The 19,064-nt window shown below is 48.8% G+C and overlaps 1 long non-coding RNA gene across 1 annotated transcript; it reads right to left on the bottom strand.

Moving 5' to 3' along the window:
- Positions 1-16,386: 16,386 nt before the first annotated feature.
- LOC129624181 (uncharacterized) lies at positions 16,387-18,186 on the bottom strand. Its single transcript, XR_008700800.1, has 2 exons — positions 16,945-18,186; positions 16,387-16,803 (listed from the first exon to the last, which is right to left on the bottom strand). It is a non-coding gene; the product is annotated as an uncharacterized LOC129624181 (long non-coding RNA).
- Between the last annotated feature and the right edge of the window lie 878 nt (positions 18,187-19,064).

The raw sequence follows: 19,064 nt of genomic DNA, 5'->3' as shown, positions 1-19,064 counted from the left end.
TGAAGAAGGCTGAGCGCCGAAGAATTGGTGCTTTTGAACTGTGGTGTTGGAGAAGACTCTTGAGAGTCCCTTGGACTGCAAGGAGGTCCAACCAGTCCATTCTGAAGGAGATCAGCCCTGGGATTTCTTTGGCAGGAATGATGCTAAAGCTGAAACTCCAGTACTTTGGCCACCTCATTCGAAGAGTTGACTCATTGGAAAAGATTCTGATGCTGGGAGGGATTGAGGGCAGGAGGAGAAGGGGACGACAGAGGATGAGATGGCTGGATGGCATCACCGACTCGATGGACGTGAGTTTGAGTGAACTCTGGGAGTTGGTGATGGACAGGGTGGCCTGGCGTGCTGCAATTCACGGGGTCTCAAAGAGTTGGACACGACTGAGCGACCGAACTGAAGCACACTGAATCTCTGCATTGGCTCCCTGGTCGGGAGTCCACCCCAGGCCTCTGTTTCTCGTTGTTCCTCCTGTCACCATGGCAGGCCCATGGCTGCTTTTAACTCAGCTGCCTTTTGAGTCCTCAACGTAGGGACTGTAGGAACTTCTTGGTTCTACCTACGCCCCTGGAAGCCACAAGAAGCTTGGGGAAGCAAAGTACCAGGGTGCTCTTTTGGTGAACCATTCTATCAGCCAGGGTTCTCCAGAGAAACAGAACCAATAGGAGACAATCCTCATGTACAAAGGGAGATTCATTACAAGGAACTGGCTCACAGGATTGCTGCCGGCAAGCTGGAGGCTCAGGAAAGCTAGTGGTGTAACTCAGCTAAGTCTGAAGATCTGAGAGCCATGGTGTAAACCCAAGTCCAAGAACGGAATAAGATTAGATGAAGGGTCCCAGTTCAAGCAGTGAGGCAGGAAAAAAAGCAGGGCGGGGGTGGGGGGGAGGTCAGGTATTCTTCTTTTCTCCACTTTTTGTTCTCTTCAGGACCTCAGTGGATTTGATGATGGCCACGTGCATTGGGAAGGATGATGATCTGTGTCACCGAATCCACGGATTCAAACACTCATCTCATTTGGAGATAGCCCACAGACACATCAGAACTGATTTTTAATCTCCAGGGAAGATCCCCTGGAGGAGGGCATGGCAACCCACTCAGGAGCCTGGCGGGCTACAGTCCATGGGGTCACAAAGAGTCAGACATGACTGAGTGACTAAGCACCTCATGACCAGTGAAGTTGACATAAAATTAACCATCGCAACCATGTTGTTCTTCCAGTTTCACTCTTGTGTCCACACCCCAGGCTAATGCAGGACAACTTGTTCGGTGGCCACTTTTCACTGTTCAGAATGAAGTAAAGGGGTAACCTTCGCCCTACCCTGCCTCCTGTGACCTCTACAGGAGACCTCGGTGAGTCATCCCCAGGTTGGAGGGGGGACTCGCATTCTCCCTGTGCCCTGGGGGGACGTGTGTGGCAGCCCTGGTCAGCAGTTCTAGGCAAAGGCAACTGGAGACTCCACTCAGGCCTCTGGGATGCGCTTCAGCTAATTTAGTTTTCCCCAGAGAGCCTTGTCTTTGGGACGTTGCTGGGCATTGTCCAAGACATTCATAAAGCTGATATTTTGACGGTTGGTTCTTTCTGTGATTTAGGTTGGATCACTCGAATGCTGACGTTCAACCATTTTTTTGAGCTAAGAATAACAGCAATTCCATATGGTTCAAGCCACGCATCAACTGATGGAATCCCCTGAAGAGATGGAGAGTGACGCTTAGGGCCCCCAATGTCCCCTGACCCTGTCATATTTCACATTCAGAAGGTCTGGGAAATTGCTGGCAAAGGATGTTTTAACAGGGCCTGGAGGAAAATGGAACAAGCCGAATGCTGTCAGAATTGCTGATGCGAGCAGCGCAGGGTCTGTAAGAGAGTTGGTGCATTGACCCTCGGCTCCATGAGCCGCAAGACCTCCCTGCATGTGCCCCGTGGCCTGGGGGTATTCAGGTGGGATGAAGGACCTCCAGCGCCATCCAGGAGGCCTGGCTTCCCTCGGGGTGGAGGCGACACACCGCTTTTCAAGTTTGGAGGGTGCGGACCATGGCGTGTGGTGTGCCAGTGCGCATGCGCACGTCGGGTAGCCGGTGGGCCGTCCTGAAAAGCAAAAGCCCCCTGCTCCCCGACTCCCTGGCCACAGACCTTAGTGCCTGCTTGATTCGCTCCAAGGTTTTGAGGACACAAGGCCCCAGGGCAGACCCAGTTTCAAAGATAGCTCCGGGCGGTCAGGGGGAGGGAAGGTGGGTCAGGGCACGTCTGTCCTCCAAGGAGGAGCTGAAATATCTCCCATCCCTGCCCGGTGATGACGTAAGAGAGAGAAGCGGAGCAGACACGCTCCTTTTTTTAGTTCTTTCTCAGAGGGTTTTCAGGTCTGGGAATTACAGTTTCTAAGAGAAACAGTGCCGTGGCTTGTTGCCATCCAATACAGCTGCTGAGGTGTCTCTATTTAGTGTCCAACAGCGCTTGATCTGCAGCTCACGGTGACAGAGGGCAGGAACACCCAGCTCAGCAGGGGCGGGGAGCCAGGGAGACCTTGTCTTCATTCTGAACAACAGACTGTCTTATAGGAGGTGCAGTGTGTAGTGGTTTGTTTTTCAGGGTTACAGAGAGACTTGGGCTGTGCCCAGAGCTGCTGTGAGTAGAGGGCTTGATGCACCTTCTCCCCACTTCCCTGCTGTGAAAACTGCTCTGGCACTGAGGGTGGGACGGTGGGCCACAGGTCCACCCTTCACCCATGGCACCACCTGGATTCCCTTGACTGCTGGCTGCCGGTGGAGGCCAGCAGGGAGAGAGAGAGGGAGAGAGCGATGGGGGAGGGAGGGGGGAGGGGGGAGGGGAGGAGGAGGTGCAGGGAGGGGTGGAAGGGAGGGGAGATGGAGGGAGGGAAGGAGGGAGGGGGAGATGAAGAGAGTTGGGGAGGGAGGGAGGGATGGGGAGGTGGAGGGAGGGGGAGGAAAGGGGGAGGAAGGAGGAGGTGCAGGGAGAGGTGGAGGGAGGGGGAGATGGAGGGAGGCGGGAGGGGAGAGGAAAAAGGAGGGAGGGAGAAGGCAATGGTACCCCACTCCAGTGCTCTTGCCTGGAAAATCCCTTGGGTGGAGGAGCCTGGTGGGCTGCAGTCCATGGGGTCGCTAAGAGTCACGACTGAGCGACTCCACTTTCACTTTTTACTTCCATGCATTGGAGAAGGAAATGGCAACCCACTCCAGCGTTCTTGCCTGGAGAGTCCCAGGGACAGGGGAGCCTGTGGGCTGCCGTCTATGGGGTCACACAGAGTTGGACACACGACTGAAGCGACTTAGCAGCAGCAGCAGCAGCAGCAGCAGCATGCATACAGGGAAGGTGGAGAGAGATGGAGGTGGGGAGAGGGGAGCGGGGAGGTCCGGAGACTGTGGGCAGAGGGAGGAGGGACAGGGGAGAGTCAGCAGCAGTTTCGCCCCATCTGGCCATCTCTGAAGGGCTGTGCCTTCTCTCCCAAGGCCCCACGTGGATGGCCCCTCTTCCAGTCTGTGTCCCCGGGCCCTGGAGAACCTGATCCACCTTCTCCAGTATGCCCAAGGGTGGTAGTGGCTTCCTGCTGTTTCAGTGCCAGGTTCTTCACCTTGGCCACTTTTCTGTAAGTCTGCCCCCAGGCTTCCACATAGTCTCTATGAAGCTCTCTTTGGACCTGCCATCCGTTTCTGCTGGAACTCTGACCCTGGAGCCCAAGGGCCTCCTAATCTTCTAATCACCGGGACATATTTCCATTCTGATCTTCAGCACCAGGCGGTGGACATCTCTGCATGTCCTCTCACCCCGGCCCCACCTCCTGGCAGCTGGCGGTCCCCATGATGGGTGTCATCTGTGGGCACCACCTCATTCACCTGCCCATCCCTGCATGCCTGCATGGCTCTTTTTCTGTTTCTATGCCCCACCGAGCAGCTTGCGGGACTTCAGTGAAAGTGCCTAACCACTGGACCACCAGGGAATTCCCTCTTTTCACTGTCTGTTCTCCCCTTGGATGACCTCAATCACACCTATGCTTCAACTTAGAGGAGGAAATCAACTTTACTGAGTAGTCTGTGCGTGAATACCAGGTGCTTTATTGTCTCCAGTGTGGCAGGACTTGTCTGGGGTTCAGCTTGTGTTATCTCTGACTTTTCACAACCAAGTCGCTACTACTGTTTCTCTTCTATAGATGATGATTCTGAGCTGCAGGCAGGTTAAGTAACGCACCCACCCGAGACAGAGCAGGGACTAAAGTCTGCTCCCCTGCCTCCAAAGCTGGAGTTCTTCCTCCTGTATCGCAGTGACAATCGAACGCCTCTTCTTTACACCATTGAACTCGAGTTGAACTTAGGCAGAACCCTTACAGATTCTAAAAACAGCAGAGTCTGACTTCGGGGTTTGAATTGAACTAGAACAAAATTTTTTTTTTGCTAACTCATTCATCAGAGACACGTGCCTTACTCTAACTTTGAGGCTCTGCATGCTCTGTAATTCATTGTGATTCTAAAAATTACCCCTGGCTCCCCAGGGGCTCTATTTTAGAATCTGGTGTCCTGACAATACAGGATGACTTTAAAGTCAGAGCGGGAGGATGTATTTGAGAGATCTCTGCTCATAATAGAAATTAGAAATAGGCATAATTGTTGGCATTTTCTTCTGTCCTGAAAGCTGACAGTTACAGCTCAATCTTTTCTGTGTTTAGGCTCTGGGACACTCTAGACTGCCGCTGTAACACGGGAATAATGGAGCTGAGAAAATAGAATGTGGACAGTTGGCAGTGCTTGGTAATTTGGGTGCTAAAACTTTGGCGAGCCTTTGGTAGAGACTGCAAATATTACTTTGCAGAAGATCTGAATTACTGGCGGGGGGCGCCGGCCCACAGGGAGAATGCCTCCATCAGTCTCCCATCACATACGCTGTTGGAAAGCAGAGTGCTCGATGGCTCTTCAACACCCGCATACAGAGCACTGGACCTTCTAAGAGAGCAGGGAACTAAGACCCTAACCTCTTGTCCCCAAGAATCGAGGTTCAGAACACTCTTCTGAAAGGTCCAGGGGGACTCCAAGCAGAGACAGGCTGATGAAGGTGCTGAAGTAAAATTGCCACTAAGGTAGAAAGACATGTGGCCCCGGGGGTGGTGGCCGGCCTGCAGCTCCGAGCTGGTGAATAGCGCAGAGTCCAGGTGTCTCTTGGTCCCCCAAGAAGCCAGCCTGCTTGCTACCTTCCCCTACCTGGCCCTCCCGAGGGCAGAGTTAGACCTTAGAAAAAGCAGCTCAGAAGAATAACCTAAAAGGGAGCCCCGTCCAGTTTGGGGTAAAGTTTTAGCCTGAGAGGATGGAGTCAGTGGGACCACCTGAAAGCCCCCTGCCCCGCCACAGAGTGGGGATCGGGTAGGGGAGCACTTAGCTGGTGGGAGGGGTTGGGATGGGGCCCTGGACTTCCTGCTGGGCAGGGCGATCGGGCTGACAGCATTCCATTTTGGAATAATACTGTCATATCAGTGACCGGTTACAAATACAAAGCTCTAAGCACAGTGCCTGGCACATAGTAGGCACATAGTAGCACAAAGAAATGGTTGGTAGTTATGAGCATCGTTATATTATTACTGGAGAGATCCTGATGAGGAAAAGAATGAGCCGTCTGAGCTGAGGGGATGAGGGCGTCGGGGGTGGGAGGATGCTACTGCATCCCGTGACGTAACCTTCTTGGTGTCCCGCCTCCAGTGGCTGTCACCCTGGGCAGGGGTGGAAGTGGCCTTTAGAGTTCCCTCTGTACTTTACCTCTAGGGGCTGTCACCCTGTTTCATCACCCAGAAGCGTGGCTGAGAGAGATTTAGGTATTGCTCAACTCTTGAAAGGAATATATATCTAAGAATCTTGGAAGGAACCCAGAAGCCACCTATTGGTGGTTTTCAAACATTTGAAAGCAGTAAAGCCTGTTTTCCTTTTACGTGACACACTGATCTGCAAAACCAGTCAGATGAAATTTGGCTATTAAGATGCCTTTCTAAGTTGAAAGGTATTGTGTGGACTTATGTTAGCCTCAATCAACAAGAAGAGTAAAGCAACTCCTGTGTGTGTGTGTGCTCAGTTGTGTCCGACTCTTTGCAACCCTGTGGACTGTAGTCCTCCAGGCTCCTCTGTCCCTGGGATTCTCCAGGCAAGAATACTGCAGTGGGTTGCCATTTCCTCCTCCAGAGGATCTTCCCAGCCCAGGGATCGAACCCACATCTCTTGCACCTCCTGCACTGCAGGCAGATTCTTTCCCACTGAGCCACCACAGGAGCCCAAGCAATTTGGAAGAATCCAAAACTCATATTTGGTGATTTCTGGTTTTGCGGTCTTCTGTCAGATTTAGCTAACATGCATACAGTTCAAATTAAAATGCAAATGAAATCTTGGAAGTGTCCCATGATACTCAGTATACCTCTAATCTAGCATTGTATCAGCCACAGCCCCAACAGGAAGCAGTTGGCACTCTCAAATTAGGGTGCTTCCAGGAGACTTTCATTTTATTAAAGCATTTACGAGAGCGGAGGCAGGCTTGCGGAGCCACACAGGGTGGTGGGACGCCTCACCAGTAGACCTGAGGGTGAGCTGAGCGAGCGCTGGGAACCTGGAGGATGACCGTGTAGGCGGTGCTGTCTTGAGAGAGCAGAGACTTTCAGGAGAGGGTCTCCACCACTCCTAAGACGCCCTCCAGGAAAAAAACGAGTATATACCCAGTCTCACTCTCCTTAATCCTACTGCCTTCCAGTGAGGCATGAGATAGATGGACCCTGGGCTAGGCATTTACAACTGGCCTCCTGTTTACATTTATTGAGGCAAGAAAAAAATTATGGGCTTCAGGTCTGACACTTACAACTAGCCTCCTGTTTGCATTTCCTGAAACAGGAGATTGGTGGGCTCCAGGCTCCAGGTTAGATATTTACAACTGTGGAAGTAACAACTGAAACAGAGTAAATAGTCAGGCTTTGTCTCCTGTGGACGCTTTAAGATAACAACAATCTTGGAAAGAACAGAGAAGGGCTAAAATTTTTCTGAGTAAGGGGTCCGAGGGTCATATATTTCGCATCGCTGGGGCAAGGGGGACATTGCACGTGCACAGAAAAGCTCCTTGGGGTGAGAAGGGAGGGGGCACCACCCCATTATATATGAGGCTAATATGCGATCCTGTACACCTCTGGGCTGGAATCCATCTTGGAGAAAGTTGTGCATGCATGTTGGGGAGGGTCCTAGGATAGATCAGGTATGGACAACAGATAATTGGCTAAAGGTCAACAAAGACCCAGAAAAACTGCCCTATATAATGACTTAACCGCCTCTTCACTGTGCTCCTCACTAGGGGGTGGACGCCCATGCCCTTCCTCTCTGGGTGTGCAGCTTTGCCTCTATCTTGTTAAGCTGTTTCTCTGTGTGCTCGCCCACTTGTTGCGGTTATCTCTAATAATAAGCTGGGTATGCACATTTACAGTTTTGGCCTCCATGAGAAACACATTTTTCAGGGGGCAAAGATAAAAAGCTTCTAGCCTCTAGCCCTTGCTGGTCTGGTGGCTAGGATCCCAGGCTGCGCTATGCTGTGCTTAGTCGCTCAGTTGTGTCCAACTCTTTGCGACCCCATTGACTGTATGTAGCCCGCCAGGCTCCTCTGTCCATGGGGATTCTCCAGGCAAGAATACTGGAGTGGGTTGCCATGCCCTCCTCCAGGGAGGATTCCAGGCTCCCCAGGTTCAATTCCTGGACAGGGAATTAAGATCTTGCTTCACATTGCCGCTCACTGCTGCCTCATTGAGATCACCAGGAGCACCCTTTGGCAGATTCCCAGCCAGAATCTAGAGGGTGAAAGACACTTTGTTGTCATTCCTACAGGTCAGCGTCTCAAGGTAGAAAGCAAGTTGGAGCAGGGTGCAGAGTGAAGCCAGAGGAGCCAGTGAACACTCTGTTCCTGTTTCTAAAGACAGCGAGAATGAAGGCTTAGAGTTCAGTTGACTTGCCCAAGGTTAACAACAATGATAAGAAACCAAGTCCTCCAGCCCCGCTTCAGCCCTCTTTCCACCATGCTTTTTCATTGTTCTAGTCCGAGGACAGTTCTTGATTCAGAAATGCTAAGGTTTTTGTGTATGGCTGAGTCCCTTCACCTGAAACTGTCACAACATCGTTAATTGGCTATGTTCTCAGTTGCTTTAGCTGTGTCTGACTCATTTGTGACCCTGTGGACTATAGCCCATCAGGATCCCTGTCCACTGGATTCTCCAGGCAAGAATACTAGAGTGGGTTGCTATGCTCTCCTCCAGGGATCTACCCGATCCAGGGATCAAACCCACGTCTCTTAAATCTCCTGCATTGGCAGGCAGGTTCTTTACCTCTAGTGACAGCTGGGAAACCCCCAATACAAAATGCTTTTGATGTTGAAAAAAATTAAATGGCAAGGTCATCCACTGGACTTTGGATTCTGGTTAAAGGGGCAGGCTTTTCCTTGACAAGTAATTTCCTTTGTTAGGGTCATCTGTGATCCACTGTTGCTGTGTAGCTCTTTACAGGTCTAAAGACAGACCACAGCTATTTAGGGAAATAGGAGAGCATGAAACTCTTCGGAACTTTTTACCCTACCCTCTCAGGTCAGCTACTTTCTCAGAAAGGGCAGGAAGAATGTCAGCCGAACGGCATAAGGGAGCTAACTCACACAACATGGGTGCTAATTCTGGCCCAGAAATATCCAAGAGGATTCATGTCTTTGAAAGCTGAACAGCTGCAAGCCAGCTCTTGGATCCCTGGATCCCTCTGGGATCACAAATATAGACATTTGTGCTATATTCGGCTGGCCTCACAAAGGTTCCACGCTTGGCCCGCTTCTCATAGAACGTTCTCTTCAATGAGGTGGATAACAGCTGTTGCCTAGCAGTCTTTGATATGGTTTGGGGGTAATGGTGAGTATCCCTTGACCCATTTGCAATTTAAAATAGATCATGTGTGGTGGATATCTTATAATTTCTTTCATTTATTTAGACACTGTGGATAAGCAAGTTTTATGATGAGGTGAGGGCTATTTACTTATTATTGGTTTAGAGTAGTGGTCCCCAACCTTTCTGGCACCAGGGACAAATTTCATGGAAGACAGTTTTGTTGTTTTTTTTTTCCCCAGGGGTTGGGGAGATGGTTTCAGGATGATTCAAGTGTATTACATTTATTGTGCACTTTATTTCAAACCTCATGCCGCCACCGATTGGACAGAGATAACGGTCCACTGCCCAGAGGTTGGGCACCCCTCGTTTAGAGTGTAGCAGTCAGCTCACAAAGAAACCACGTGACCCTGAGCGTCTTGGGTATTCCTCACCACAGGTAACTCACGTGGCTGCTGCAGCCAGCTTTACTCGACTTGCTTGGGGTGTGTATGTTCTCATCTCGTCTGCCAATTGCATCCCTCACCATGGTTGTCACCCCTCCCATGTTGTTGGTTGACTCCTTCAGTTTATTGATGTCCTGTCCATCTTTTAAAATGGTATTTGTGGGTGACCAAGGTATGTAGACATAGACTTTCATGGAGTTTGGACCCAGTGCAGTGTTATATGGAAGCATTCTGATTCACCACCCTGGAAGCTCTCCAAACCCCCTCCTTTGGGGTTTTTACAAAGGCTTGGTTTCATAGGTACAGTTGATTAGGTCATTGACCATTGGTGATTGATTCAACCTTCACCCCCTCTCGCCTCCCCAGAAACCAGGGGGTATGACTGAAAGTTTCACCCTTCTATTCATGGTTGGTTCCCTTGCTGCTTTCCAAAAGTCACTTCGCAAAGATATGTGCACCCCTATGTTCATAGCAGTATTATTCATAATAGCTAAGACATAGAAAAACCTAAATGTCCATCAACAGATGAATGAATAAAGAAGATGTAGTACATATGTACAGTGGAATATTGCTACTGCTGATGCTAAGTCACTTCAGTCGTGTCCGACTCTGTGCGACACCATAGATGGCAGCCCACCAGGCTCCCCCGTCCCTGGGATTCTCCAGGCAAGAACACTGGAGTGGGTTGCCATTTCCTTCTCCAATACAGGGAAGTGAAAAGTGAAAGTGAAGTCGCTCAGTCGTGCCCAACCCTCAGCAACCCCATGGACTGCAGTCTACCAGGCTCCTCCGTCCATGGGATTTTCCAGGCAAGACTCCTGGAGTGGGGTGCCATCGCCTTCTCTGATGCAAACACTGAGTGAGTGAGTGAGTGAAGTCGCTCAGTCGTGTCTGACTCTTTGCAACCCCATGGACTGTAGCCTACCAGGCTCCTCCATCCATGGGATTCTCCAGGCAAGAGTACTGGAGTGGGTTGCCATTTCCTTCTCCACAGTGGAATATTACTCAGCTGTAAAAAGAATGAAATAATGCCATTTGCAGCAACATAGATGCAACTAGAGATTATCATACTAAGTGATGTACGTCAAAAGCAGAGAGACAAATACCATATGATACCACTTACATGTGGAATCTAAAATGTGGCAGAAATAAACCTGCCTACTAAACAGACTTGCAGACAGAGCACAGACTTGTGTCTCCCAAGGGATGGGCAGGGAGAGGGACAGACTTGGAGTTTAGGGTTGGGAGATGCAAACTGTTACATGTAGAATGGATAAACAATGAAGTCCTGCTGTATAGGGAACAACTCTCAATCTCCTGGAACTGTAATGGAAAAGAAATAGAAAGGAATGTGTATATATGTATTATGTATGTATGTATAACTGAGTCAGTTTGTTGCACATCAGAAATTATCTGTACATTGTAAATCAACTGTACTTCAATTAAAAAAATAGAGACTAAACAAAAGTCATCTCATTAACCTAAGCCCAATTGTGGTGGAAAGGACCTATCAGGAATAACAATATACCCAGTTCACCTTTTTGGCTCTGAAGCTTTTTAGGAGTTGGAAACTAGAGACCAAACATTGTAATAAAAGACACTACCGTTGTCTTTTCACTCAGAAAATTCCAAGGGTTTGAGGAGGTATGGGCCATGAACCATAAATAAAGACCAAACACAAACAAGAAATATAGCTGGCTCATCTGAATGACCATATCTGTATTTCTTATAAATTACGATATCATGGACTTCCCTGGTGGTATAGTAGATCAGAATCTTGCCTTGCCAGTGCAGGGGTTCAATCCCTGGTCTGGGAAGATTTCACATGCTGTGAGGCAGCTAAGTCTGAGCTCTGCAACTACTGAAGCCAGTGTGCCCTAGAGCCAGCAAGTCACAGTTCCTGAGCCTGCCTGCTGCAGCTGCTGAAGCCCGGGCATCGAGAGCCTGTGCTCTGCAGTAAGAAGGTTGCTCAGTCGTATCCAACTCTTTGTAACCCCATGGACTATACAGTCCATGGAATTCTCCAGTCCAGAATACTGGAGTTGGGTAGCTTTTCCCTTCTCCAGGGGATCTTCCCAACCCAGGGATCAAACCCAGGTCTCCCGCATTGCAGGCGGATTCTTTACCAGCTGAGCGACGAGGGAAGCCCACTGTAATAAGCTCGTGCGCTGCAACGAAGAGTAGCCCCCATTCGCCACAACTAGAGAAAGCCGGAGCACAGCAACAAAGACCCAGCACAGCTAAAAATAAATTTAAAAGATTACAAAATCATACCACTGCCCAACACTTTCCCTCTTTCTTCCCCCTTTTCTTTTTATTTGATATTAAACCACTGTACTTCTCTTGTTACACCTGCACGTCCTGCTCATGCTGGGAAAGTCAGACGACTGGTAACATTTTGCCACTACAAGGATATCATCTCCAACCACATCCAAGCTTTTTTTCTCTTTGTATATTTATTTTTATTTATTTGGCTGCACTGGGTCTTATTGCAACACGTGGCATCTTCAGTCTTCCTTGCGGGATGCGGAATCTTTCACTGGGGCAAGTGGAATCTAATTTCCTGACCAGGGATCAAACCTGGTACCTCTGCATTGGGCATGTGGGGTCTTAACCACTGGACCACCAGGGAGATCCCCTGCATCCTTACTTTAACACTTGCTCAGCCACCCACCTGAACCACTGCACAGGTTTGTCTCTTCTGCCACAAACATATCAAAACACCTTCACTCCCCTCAAGGCCCCGTGTGCCCTCCTGACTCCCAGCCATGCCCTTGCCCTCGGCAGGTACCACGCACTGGTCAAGTCGGCTATGACACACCTCCAGAAACCTTCTGTATCTGTTCATGTCCAAGGCATTCGAGATAATGTAGCAACATCTCGGAGCAGTGATTTTTCAAAGCATGGTTTGCTGGACCTGCAGCATCGGGTATCACCTCGTTGGAAATGCAGTTCTCACGGCCCACTCCAGATGCATGAAACCAGGAACTCGGAGTGGGCACGCTTCTCCGGTTTAACAAGCCCTCCAGGTGGTTCTGCTGTCGCTAAATGAGTGCGAGAACCATTGCCTTCAAATAAGACACAACTTCTGCTTCCCTTTTTCAGCCTCATGTCTTGCCAGTGTTGCCAATTTCTCCATTGTATTGTGCCCTCTGACCAAGGGGCGCTGTGCTGCTGATTGTTCCCTTACCCAATCAAGGTTCCTCTTGGTTCAGAGGCTTGCAGAGCTGCTACCTCGGCTTGGCAGTCCCCCTGCTATTTATTCCCCATCATCCTTCATCTCAACGTGCTGAACTTTAGGGACTTCCCCCTATCCTGCAGCTAATGTCTGTGTAGACAGAATGGGGACATGTCTCTCACATACTCAGCAGGGACCTCTAAGATTTTCAGATTAGGCACCCCATATAAATGTGGGGTGTCAGCTCTAGGTGTGCTGACTTACCTGTCTAACAGGTGACTGGAAGGTGAAGCCGCTGTTAATATGAACTGTGTCTTTTCATTATCATTTTGCAACCAAGGAAGGAGAAGTTACAACCCAGTCTGTGTTTCCAGTGTCCTTCTGTTCAACTCTTGCACATCTTGCTCTTGTTGTGTGAATGGGTTATCAGCTTGGTTCAGAGAGCTTTGGGCTTCCCTGGTGGCTCAGCTGGTAAAGAATCTGCCTGCAATGTGGGAGACCTGGGTTCGATCCCTGGGCTGGGAAGATCCTCTGGAGAAGGGAAAGGCTACCCACTCCAGTATTCTGGCCTGGTGAATTCCACGGACTGTATAGTCCATGGGGTTGCAAAGAGTGGGAAACGACTGAGTGACTTGCACTCACTCACTCAAGAGAACTTCAGATCGGGTTGGGGGAGGGGGCAGGACAAGCTTTCTCTGGGTGACCTAGCTGCCCCTGTGTCCCCCGTTTGTAATTTCACAGAAACAGCTCTCCCCAGTGTACTGGGCCTTCCTGAGCTATAGGGCACCCTGTGTCATTCGAGTTAATTCTGATAGGAAGAGGTCTGAAGGTAAAAATTAATTTGAGGTGGCTTACCCCCTTGGGGTAATTTGTCCCTTTCATGTAGCCAAGTAATCAGCCAGAGCTAAGAAAATGACTTCCAAGTGGATGGTTGAATTTGAAATAATGACTCTGCTTGTGTGGGGAATGCATTTAACTCAACCTGGCCATGCTGTGGAACCAGGCTCATCAACTTTCAATGGTCACTCACCGGACATTTTCAATTTGATTCATTCCCAGTGGTTTCTACCCAACTCTAAGCAAGGCCAGGGTTTTGTTGTCTCTTAAACATTGTTTTTGCTTCTCTATAAGTGTGAGACATACCTGTGTTAGAACCTGCCGCATTCCTCAGTGTTTCCTGTACTGTTTTTAGATCTAGTGAGGAGGTAACCTGAGACCTGGCCGCCAAGAGGAACCAACATTCATCACAGCCGCTGTGACCCATTACTTGGAGCTGAACTCACGATTTTTCAGTTGTTCTAGTTTCTGACATCACGTGATCTTTCGACATTGATATTTCCTGTAATAGCATAAATATTTCAGAAGTTTTATGATAGCATTATCTATAAACTGTAGAAAAGAAACAATGGGATTTTATGTTTTGACTTCATAACTGGGTGCAGGCTTTCTCTAGTTGTGGTGAGCGAGAGCTATTCTCTAGTCGCGGTGTGGGGGCTTCTCATTGCAGTGGTTTCTCTTGCTGCAGAGCATGGTCTTTAGAGCACGTGGGTTCACTAGCTGCAAAGCCCTGTAGCATGTGAAATCTTCCTGGACCCGTTATCGAACCCATGTCCCCTGCACTGTCAGGCAGGTTCTTAGCCACTGGACCAGGGAAGTCCTCCAATTTTTCTTAAAATGTTACTTCCTCGGATTACTTTCAGCCTAATCTTATAATTTTCTTCTGTTTAACACTAAAGCAGAATAAAGTTCCATAGGTTCTGCCTGCACTGTGAAAGTTGGAATTACATGTTTAGATTTTCTGTTCCTTAACTACTTTCTTAATCTGTCAGTTATTGAGAAGTTTGTTAAGTTTAATTCCTCCTAGTAATTCCTACTTTTGCCATGCATATCTTAAGGCAATGTTATTCAAGCACATACAAATTCAGAATTGTTATAACTTTGGGATTAGGTGTTAACCAGTTTATCCTTTATTTAGTTGTTTAGTTGGGCTTTCCAGGTGGTATAGTGGTAAAGAATCTGCCTGCTAATTCAGGAGACACAGGAGATTCGGGTTTGATCCCTGGATCAGGAATATCCCCTGGAGAAGGAAATGGCAACCCACTCCAGTATTCTTGCCTGAAAAGTTCCATGGTCAGAGGGGCCTGGTGGCCTACAGTCCATGGGGTTGCAAAGAGTCAGACACGACTGAGTGACTGAGCATGCATGCAGGTGTTTAGTTTGTTCAGTTGGGTATAAAGTATTTTTAGAGTAATATAGTGGTATTAGATTTATGCTTCCCTGATAGCTCAGTTGGTAAGGAATCTGCCTGCAATGTAGGAGATGCCGGTTTGATTCCTGGGTTGGGAAGATCCCCTGGAGAAGGGATAGCCTACCCAGTCCCCTTTCTTGGGCTTCCCTTGTGGCTCAGCTGGTAAAGAATCCACCTGCAATGCGGGACACCTGGGTTGGGATTTGTAGTACTACTCAACAAATTGTTACAAATTTAATGGTTTAAAACAACTTCTCTCACACTTCTGTATATTATTAGAAATCTGACATGGGTCTCATGAGGCTAAAAGCCAGCTGTCGTAGGACTGTGTCCCATTTTGGAGGCTCTGGAGGTGAGCCTATTTTCTTGCCTCTTCTGGCTTCTAAAGGGCTTGCCAGGCAGCACTAGTGGTAACCCTGTTGCAGTGCTGGAGACATAGAAGACCCAGGTTTGATCTCTGGGTCGGGAAGATCCCCTGGAGCAGGAAATGGCAACCCACTCCAGTATTATTGCCTGGAGAATTCCATGGACAGAGGAGCCTGGCGGGCTACAGTCCACAGGGTCGCAAAGAGTCACGACTTAGTGACTAAAGGGAAAGTCGCCCAGTCGTGTCTGACTCTTTACGACCCCATGGACTGTATAGTCCATGAAATGCTCCAGGCCAGAACACTGGAGTGGGAAGCCTTTCCCTTCTCCAGGGGATCTTCCCAACCCAGGGATGGAAGCCAGGTCTCCTGCAGGTGTTGTGTTCAGTGACTAAACAACAGCGCAGAAACCCTGCACGAAGCCCCTCCATGTGCAGATTTTGTAGACCTGAAAGATTTTGGTTCAAGGAATTTGTCCAATTTTCCCTTGGCTTGTCTTAGTAAGCCAAGCTGGAAACTCATTTGCAAAACTTAATGGTAAATTTTACGGTGAATCCACTGTAGTATCCCATAGTTCATCTTTAGTAATATGAATTATTATTAAAGGAAGACTACTGCTCCAAAATCTGTCAGATTAGAGTGTTGGGAAAAGGACCAGGGTACTTCCAATCCTTCCATTTAGTGTCTGTGTAACAGTTAAACTCTTTAAGCCTCAGTTTGGTGCAATGACTTCCTCTCTTGGAGTTGACATATGTGATTTCTAGAACATGCAATGACAGAACAAAACAAAAAATCAATGCGAGTTAGAGTTCCCTCAAGACATGTTGAAGCATCATATGGTACTATGATACTTTTCTTTAATCTGCAGTTATGCTGTTGATTTAAATCAGATTGATTATGAAATCAACCTTTAGCAAGAGCCACCAAGGATCCGGACCTTTTAGGAAACTCAACAAAGCTTTTTGGATGGATTCGCTGTGGCTGTCATTTGCATGTGAAATTGTGGCACCGATACCCCCTCCCTTGGACTCTCTGGTCGCAGAAGCAGACTGCTGCAACTCTCAGCCAGCCTCTCTGTGACACACGACTTGTACAAATAGATACTAAGATTTAGGGGCCCAGCCTGGGGTCACGGGCTGGAATAACTTCAGCTGGGAGTCAGCCGCCCACCTGCTGGCCTTTTCCTCATTAGCGTTACTGCTCTCTCCCCATCTGGATTAAACAGTGCCCATGAGCTAGTTTTCTTGTTAGAATCCATAGAACTACTGGACCCACCATAGGCGATAATAAACAAGGTTTATTTTTCTTTGGGTAGAATTCTAGCAAGACTGACCAACTAAAACAAACAAACAAACTCCCGCAGCTCAGTTAAATCAAACCAAGGATTAAGTGAAAATGCCAGCCAACAAAATCAATAAATCATCAACTGGAAGAGACCGGTAGAGGCCTGTTGCCCTGGCCTGCTTTGCCACGTGACAGGAGGTTCAGTGACTTGTGATATAGGAGGAGAGTTGGTAGTGATTTCCCGGGCGTGAACTCGGTTCTCTTCCTCGCGCTCTGAGAGTGAAGGGCTGGTAGCGATGCTCTGTCACCACCTAGCGATGCGTTCACGCACATCACCTCCGAGGCGCAGCCAGCTCCGAGACCGACCTGGCGTTCCCCGGAACAAAATCGGGTGCATTGTGGTGAAAACCAACTGCAACAAATCACACGTGACAGATACCTAAATACAGCGTTTCCCTGCCCTCTGATTCCCATGCCTCGATTGCGCTCATCCGGGGAAGGAAGTGAAGATATCTGGGAAATTTGTAATTTACTTGGAGAAGCTGGGATTTACCTGCTCAGGAGATCACAGGCGGGCTTCCCAGGTGGCGCTAGTGGTAAAGAACCCACCTGCCCATGCAGGAGGTATGAGAGACGTGTGTTTGAATGAGAGACGTGTGTTTGATCCCTGGGTTGGCAAGATTCCCCTGGAGGAGGGCATGGCAACCCACTGCAATATTCTTGCCTGGAGAATCCCCATGAACTGAGGAGCCTGGCAAGAGTTGGACACGACCACTCCAGTGTTCTTGCCTGGAGAATCCCAGGGACGGAGGAGCCTGGTGGGCCTCCATTTATGGGGTCTCACAGAGTCGGACACGATTGAAGCTACTTAGCAGCAGCAGCAGCAGCAGCAGAAGCAACTTAGCACTCACGCACAAGGTGAGGGAAGTGAGTCAGAGGGAGGGAAGACCGGAGAAGTAGGGGGATGGTGCTCAGGAACCACTTCCGAAAGCCCTCTTGATGTTTGATTTTTGGAGAGAGACAACAATGAGAGACTTAAGGGAGATGGGGGCTTAATAGGCACATTTAGAATACTTTGCTATTTTCTCATCGTGGCTTTTTGTTTTTTGACTTGTAATGGGTCTCAGACCTAACCTAAATCTCGAATCAGTAGCAAGCAGGCTACATTTCTTTTGGGTTACACACAAAAATACCACACCTCATATAGTTATTTTGACATTTTAGGCAGCGACCCCATGGACTGTAGCCCGCCATGTTAAGGATTAGAGGGAATTAAGCTATTCTAAGGATGCTGAGATGCTATTAATAAGTACTGACAAATATCTATCAGGTTTTCTTTATGTATCAGGCTCCCTTCTATTAATAAACTGTGCTCTGATGGAAGAGAAAGGCGTGACATTGTGAAAGGCTGGGGAGAAGGAGGAGCGAAATGAGGTGGAAAGGAAGGATAGGTTGAGGTCACAAAGCAGCTGAAGGAGAACCTGAAGGAAGTAGAAAGTTATGAGCCAGGAGCCCTTGTCATGGACCACTGGCCAGCATCTGCCTCCTCACTGCTTCCCTCGGCCCTGCTGGTATCACAGTTGGAAGGGTAGGAACACTTTCTGTAAAGCAGTATGAGGTTCTCTTCCTGGGACTTAAAAATATGTGTCCTGTGTAAGATGAATAAGCTGTTGTTTTTATCTGTAGAATTATATTGCTATTAAATAGGCCCACCATCCTTCCCACCCATGGGCTCATTGTCCATCCATCCATCCATCTGTTCACCCATCCACTTATGTATTCACCCTTTATTCAAGTATTTAGGTCTGAGTCAGTCAGGCAATATCAGACAATATCAGAACAAGACTGAGCCATTAACACCACACATGTTTTTGTATTATACATTTTTCTAAGGATAGAATTATACCAGGCCACTCGGATTATTATTCTGCCTATGCCAGTGCTCAATTAAGAGGTCAAATGAGTGGACCCCCAATTAAGAGGTCAAATGAGTGGACCCCAAGTGTATTAAATCTGGAAAACCTTAAACTGAGGGGCTTTCAGCGGGAGCATCACTGTTGAAGCCTCTTATGTCCGATGCCTAGTCCAGGGAATTTTATGAAACGGCAAGGAAATGGGGCTAGAAGAGTCAGCCACTCTCTCAGTCATTTCTGTAATTACTGAGGGAAGGAGAACCCACATCCTCACGGAGAGCCACGTGTGCTTTCTGCTACCGGGGGACTTCGCTGTGTTTTCTTTGGTACCAACTTGAGGGTCACCGAGGGACGTGGGGTCTTCCTCATCTGCCATCCGTGGAGGACAGAGCGCATGGCTGTCATTCCAGCGGGCCCAGCCCCACTCCTTTGCCTCCTGGGCAGGCACACAGACCCTTCCTTTGGGGGAACAACCCTTCTTTTGTTCTCAGTTCGTAGTTCATGAGGGACTCACCCCACCTGCTGAAACTGTCACCTGTCCCTGGCCGGTAAGGGTGTCCTGTCCATCCCATGGGCACTGTAATCAGTTCAAAGATGGACGTATGAAAGTCTTGCCCAGGAATCTGGAAAGAGACACACTTTCTACCTGTGTGGCTAATTGGTGTGTGTAAGCCTCCTGTAGCTGGGACCCTACTGTGAACAAGTCCTGCCCGTGAATGAAGTCAGAGAAAGTCGGTGCTGGGACATTAGAGGGTGAGGC

This window comes from Bubalus kerabau, chromosome 12 (genome assembly GCF_029407905.1).
Source record: "Bubalus kerabau isolate K-KA32 ecotype Philippines breed swamp buffalo chromosome 12, PCC_UOA_SB_1v2, whole genome shotgun sequence".
Classification (NCBI taxonomy): Eukaryota; Metazoa; Chordata; class Mammalia; order Artiodactyla; family Bovidae; genus Bubalus; species Bubalus kerabau.
The sequence above is the reverse complement of the archived record's forward strand: the minus strand, read 5'-3'. Positions and strand labels throughout refer to the sequence as shown.